The sequence below is a fragment of the Sus scrofa genome, chromosome 8, assembly GCF_054392235.1.
Source record: "Sus scrofa isolate SSC_HxYL_T2T_F1_AM1 chromosome 8, Sscrofa_HxYL_maternal_Yorkshire_Landrace_v2.0, whole genome shotgun sequence".
Lineage (NCBI taxonomy): Eukaryota > Metazoa > Chordata > Mammalia > Artiodactyla > Suidae > Sus > Sus scrofa.
Window position 1 is genome coordinate 10,247,263 of NC_139390.1, and position 6,000 is coordinate 10,253,262.

Sequence of the window (6,000 nt, forward strand, 5' to 3'; positions counted from 1 at the left end):
TAAGACAATATTCATAGATTCCAGGGGTTAGGACATAGACATATCTTTTGGGGGGATACCATTTGATCCACTGCAAGTTTTCCTAGTTCTTATGTTCCTTGAGAATATTGGATAGGATTATGTATGTAAAGCTCTCAGAACAGTGCCTGGCAGAGAATAAATGTTCAATAAGTGATAGCTATGATGATGACATTTCATAGTGATTATCTCAGAGGCTGACACATGCATAGTCCTTAATACCTGATTTCTTATTAAAAAAAAAAACTGTTTCTTAGATCAAAAAAGTTAATTGGGGAGTTCCTGTTGTGGTTCAGCAGGTTAAGAACCCAACTAGTATCCATGAGGATACAGGTTAGATCCTTGGGTTAAGGATCTGGCCTTGCTGCACGCTTCAGCATAGGTCACAGATGTGGCTTGGATCTGACATTGTTGTGGCTGTAGCATAGGCCAGTGGCTATGGCTCCAATTCAACCCCTTGCCTGGAAACTTCCTAAGCCATGGGTGTGGCCCTAACAAGACAAAAAAAGATGAAGTTAACTGGTACACTTGAAATATATTGCTAACAGCAAGGGTTTAAATAGGTTTTGCTAGTTAATCTTCACTTTAACCCAAGAATTAAACCAACTACCATCACATATGAATGGTGGCAGCACTTCCAGCATTAGCTGTCTCCCAAAGGGAGTTTACACATGCCAAAGACATGGAATCTTTGCTCTTAGCCAGTACCCAAAAATGAATGACTTTATTTGAAATAAAGTTGGAGAGATTACGTGTATATGATTAGAGACTTGGAAAGGCTAGGAAAGCAACCATCAAATAACCACCTTGCACGATGACAAATGTGAAGATGGACCAAGCAAGTCAAAGAAGTGACCTTCCTCAGGTCACTCCTTGAGCTGGTGACCAAGCAGAGATGAGGACCTAGGTCTGCATATTCTCCACAGTCTTATTCTCACAGTCTTATTCTGCCTCATTTTATTGACACTATTTAGGTCAAGAAATTAATATAAGTAATAACATCAGTGTGTTATATGGATAAAGTCAAGACCTTAGCACAGTCTCATTGTCATAAGCTTTCAATACTCTATTCCAATATCCATGACACGGTATAAATAATAGCCATATAAACATATATTTGATTTTTATTTGGTAATAGAAACAGAGAATACCAGTGTATTGTATTTATTTCAGCCACTTCCTTTTGACACCCAAGGTCCTTTATGACTTTTCTTGATAATATAATCACAAGTGCTAACTCCATACCTATTCCATGATTTCTCCAAGTCCAAATGTCGTCCTAGCTCTCGTTCTTTGTATCTTGAACACCTTCTCCTCTATTTCTACATCCCCAAGCCCTGACACCCTGGAATGGCTCAGTTTAAGTGTTATAAGATACAAAAAGCCTTTCTTTTTGCTTCTACCTAGAAGTAACATTTCTTGCTCTGAACTCCAATTTTATATTTTTTACACCTCTCTTGCACCATTATGTCATTTCCTAATTTATATTGTTATAGCTTTCCTCTTAATTTATTAAGATCTCGGAAACTTGCATAAAATGAGAGTTAAACAAATAATATTTATATTAGAGAGTTTATTACACATTGGAAATCCCCTCTTGTCCACAGGACTTTCTGAGAAAGATTCAACACATGATGTTGATACCATGACCAGGATGTTTCATGAACCAGGATAGGAACTCGGTTCAAGGCTAACCAATCCCTACACTGATCAGAAACTACACAGTGGCAAACAGGATGAAAGTGACAGGATAGGGCTGGTCCATCCAACCTCATAGGCTCCAACTGTTTTATTTTCAGGATTTGGAACACTGTATCAGTAGCTTGAAATCAATACTAGTAGGAATATTTGCAGCATGAAAATGGGTAAAGACTATAAATCAGGACTTCCCCTTGTCCCAACCTCCTACAGAAAGCAAATTATTAAATATTTAGCAGTATACTACCAACGTTAAGAAACTGAATCTCCTCCTTGGTAGTTTGAGTGTAAGAACTACAGAAAGATTCATTGGTCCTTAACAGAGATGAAGTAGAATAACTTAGAAGAGAAAGCAATGAGAAGGCAGGAGACCCAAGAGAGAAAAAGCTCCAAGGTAGTGAAAGCCACAAGGCAGAGAGACAGGAATAGAAGTGAGTTAATCAATAATGGCAGGTTCAGGGTAAGCAGAGGCAGAGAGCAATGAGGTTGTTATGATGACAAATTCTTGGAGTAGAAAAAACAGATGCCTCCGCCTTGGGATGGTGACTAATCCTGGTTCCTGGAATTTTGCTGGATCCCATATGACCTTGTCTAAATCCTGCTTGTCTGTGAGGCTGGCTCTGTGGCAATTCCTGTTTTCCTTACTTTCCTGTCTCCTGCAAGAGAAACCCTCATCTCAGAGGACTTGCAGCCCAAGGAGCAATGACAGAGTGACCATGACACTTTGCTCATAAAAGGCTCTCACATCTCACATTGCCCTTAATCCTCACAAGAGCCCTGGTGATTACACAGACCACGAGCTCTTGCTGGCACCAAACGCATATGAGACAAGGAAGGCAAGGCTCAGAGAATCCACAGGACTTGCCCAAGGACGTGAAGCTAGGAAAGAGCAGAGGTGAGATACCAACCCACCTCCTCTGCATCACAGTCAGGGTCTCCGTCCACTTTAGGCCTACGTGAGCTGTAAGGGGTCCAGATGTGCAAAGCTCTGCCCACCCAGATAACACTCTGAGTGACCAGCAGGCTTCGTCAACAGTCAGAAGGGGCAAAGAGGAAGAGGAAAGAGAAGGCAGAGAAAGAGAGAGAGAGAAACTTATTTGAAAATTCAGATGTCAATATATAGATAACAAGATATAAGGTATAGACACACATATATAAATACGCAGATGTAATACCACATAGAGTATATTTCATGTATGTTCTGTGGCATCAAACACACCTGGGTTAAAGTCTCAGCTTCCTACTCATTGGTTAAGAGAACTTGGGCAAGTCATCACCACTTTGAGACATCATTCATAAAATGGACATTAAATTCCTCTACTTCCTCGGACTCTGGTAAGGCTAAAAGAGAAGACCTGTGTGAACCATTTGGTGCAAAGCTTGCCGTGGAGTATGTGTGTGGTATGTTTGGTGTCTAGTTGCTCTTATTTTTAAGTAAAATAATAAAAATAATGAATGACTATAATACTTTTAATCAATCTGAATTTACACTAAAAAAGCACTGACTGCCAGTGAAAGGACCACTGTACAGAAATCAGTGGTATTTTATACATGCGCAGTCTGCTCTCCAAAAAAAAAAAAAAAAAAAAAAAAAAAACCATATTGGAAACACACAAGGCTCAAAATTAAACGTCTTTAAATAAAACATAAAGCAAAAACAGCTGCTGCTGCAACTTGGTCCCTCGGCAGATTTGATTTTTTGAAAATAACAAAGAGGCCAAATTGGGCTTCGATTCTGGGGCTGCGTGAGAGTAGGGAAGAGCACTGCTTTCCTGGAGCTGATAGCCTGCTTGCGGAAAAGCTGCAGATGCTTAAACAAAGGATATTGTATGCTGGACACACAGCTCTCTGGGACCCTCAGCCAGCAGGGAATTCTGCAGCCACATTACAAAATGGTGTTGCTGAATTTCCTTCCATTTTCTGAAACAGCAGCCACCGCCGCTGAGACACCCTAACGGGAGCCATAAATGCGAAAAGAGCAAATTCATTAGGCTGATTTGATGTAGGATAACACCCTTTGCCGTAGGCAGAGAAATCACCTATATTTCTAGAAACCTCAGTATGTGGCCTTATCATTTCCTAATAGAGCCTCTACTAATATGTTACAGACCAAGACCAATTCTACCCGGGAGATGTGTTTCTCTGACCGTGACCTAGAAATTAGACCCAGGATGTCCATCAGAGTTCTTTCCAAATACAATTCAAAAATAATTCCTTTTAAATATTATTTTAAAGTTAGTAAAACAAAACAAAACAAAAATGCCTAATTCAGAGGCAAGAATAAAAACCACCAGCAAACATATCACCCTAATACAATTACTGCCTTTTGCGTACGTGCTTTCCAGCCTTTTTTTTTTTTTTTTTTTTTTTTTCCTCACATGGTTGCCTTTACAGAAATGAAGTCAGAGTACCCACATGATTTTGCAGAATTTTCGGGAACTGGGCTGGCATTCCTGGAGGCGGGGCAGGACAATGGAAAGAGATTTGAAGTACCTCCATGTGGCTACTTCACTCACCAGCCAGGGGACAGAGAAGAAATTATCCCTTGGAGAAGATTCATTTCTTTGAGGAGAGGATTATGGATTCAGGTGCTTCCCACCTACAGAAGCAGGAATATCCAGGAATGACATTGAGCAAGAGCTCCTTTGTCATGGCTCCAGCTTACCTTTCTGGCCTTTCTGCAGTACTTTCTCCCTCACACCCAGCCCTCCTAGCTCAGGCGACTGACTCCAGGCTTTGGACCACTTCTCAAAGTGTCCACTCTGCCTAACACTCCCCACCCTCCAGTTTACTACTAATCTCTTTGACCTTTCGGGCCTCCTATGGCACATCCCTCTGCAGAAAACCTTGGTTGAACTTGACCCTACCTGCCACCTCCGACTCAGGAGGCAGCACTGCAGCTGCCTCTTCATGGCACTCATTACATTATTTTCATTTTGGTTTTCAGGTCAATTTCTTTCCTAAGGGAAAGACATCAAGTCACATCCAGGAGAGGAGTAAAGGACAAGGAAGCCAGGCTTGGGCCACCACCCACAGCATGCAGGGAAGTCGTGGGGGTCTTCGTGCAGCAAGAGCCTCAGCCCCAGCTGGAAGTGAGGTCCAAGGGAGGAGCCACTCTGGAGACAGCAGGTGCATCCGTCCATTGGGACAGGATGCTCCTTTCCCAGAGCTCTGGATGGACTTCCAGCTGGAGTCAGTCTTGAAAAGGGCCACCCCTGAAGAAAGGAAATCATCAACTTGGAGAAGTGCGGTTATAATCAACAGCCTGAGGCTCAGAGGAAAGGGGCCAACATCAGTTCTCCACATCAGACACAGGATTTCAGGGAGAGGTGGGAGGAGGGAGGGATGAAATCCCCAGCAGGAGCCCTCTGAGGAACTTCAAGGCCCCAAAATGTCATGATGGAACAGAATGATGGGAAGTCAAAGCCAAGCATTGTGGTCAGCCACAGCACTGGGCTCAGAGAAAGAGGCCTGAATGAATACAAAGCTATGGTCTGCAGGACTGCGGCTGTCCATGGAAAAGGGGATTGGAACTCTCTTCTGTGTCCTCAAGGTGGTGGATTCCTCCAGACTTCCAAAAAAGTTTATCTGTACACTTACGTGACCTCCCCTAAGGGCACCCAGAAAGTAGCTGGTGGAGAAGCCTGCTGGATAAATATTTGTTGGATGGATGGATGGATGAGTGAATACAGGATTGCTCACAGATAATTGTGTCCCAGAAAGTAATATCACTTGAGCAGTTATCTCCTTAGCCAAGAGTCTAAGAAGACAAACCCAGGGAGTTCCCGTTGTGGCTCAGCGGTTAACAAACCCGACTAGCAGCCATGAGGACTCGGTTCAATCCCTGGCCTCGCTGAGTGGGTTAAGGTGTCTGGCGTTGCCATGAGCTGTGGTGTAGGTCACAGGTGCTGTGGCTCAGATATGGCTGTGCTGTGCCAGCAGCTACAGCTCCGATTAGATCCTAGCCTGGTAACCTCCATATGCCATGGGTGTGGTCCTAAAAAGACAAAAAATAAATAAATAAATAAATAAATAAATAAAAAATAAAAGGACAAACCCAGACTTTGTAAAGCAGGACAGCTTGGGAAGCAAAGAGGGAAGCAGCTTGCAAATACACAAAGGGAAGTGGGAAGCCTCCCTGGCCATGATGCTATTATTCAGCTGCTCTCTGCTACTTGGTTAGGTACCACTTTAGGGAATACTCAGGGAAGGGTTCCAGTATCCGTAGGCACAAATGAAGAACAGTGTGGAATTAGGAATCCTGAAAGGGAGTTTTGTAGTCCC

General features: G+C 42.8%; 1 long non-coding RNA gene across 2 annotated transcripts in view; it reads left to right on the top strand.

The window, feature by feature from the left end:
• Positions 1-5,765, top strand: part of LOC146400308 (uncharacterized) — a 78,279-nt gene extending 72,514 nt beyond the window's left edge. The window contains exon 7 of one of the 2 annotated variants that reach the window (XR_014812143.1): positions 4,664-5,765. This is a non-coding gene — a long non-coding RNA (uncharacterized LOC146400308). The remainder of the gene's footprint in view (positions 1-4,663) is intronic. The other variant, XR_014812144.1, reaches the window with a different exon arrangement.
• The last annotated feature ends 235 nt before the right edge of the window (positions 5,766-6,000 follow it).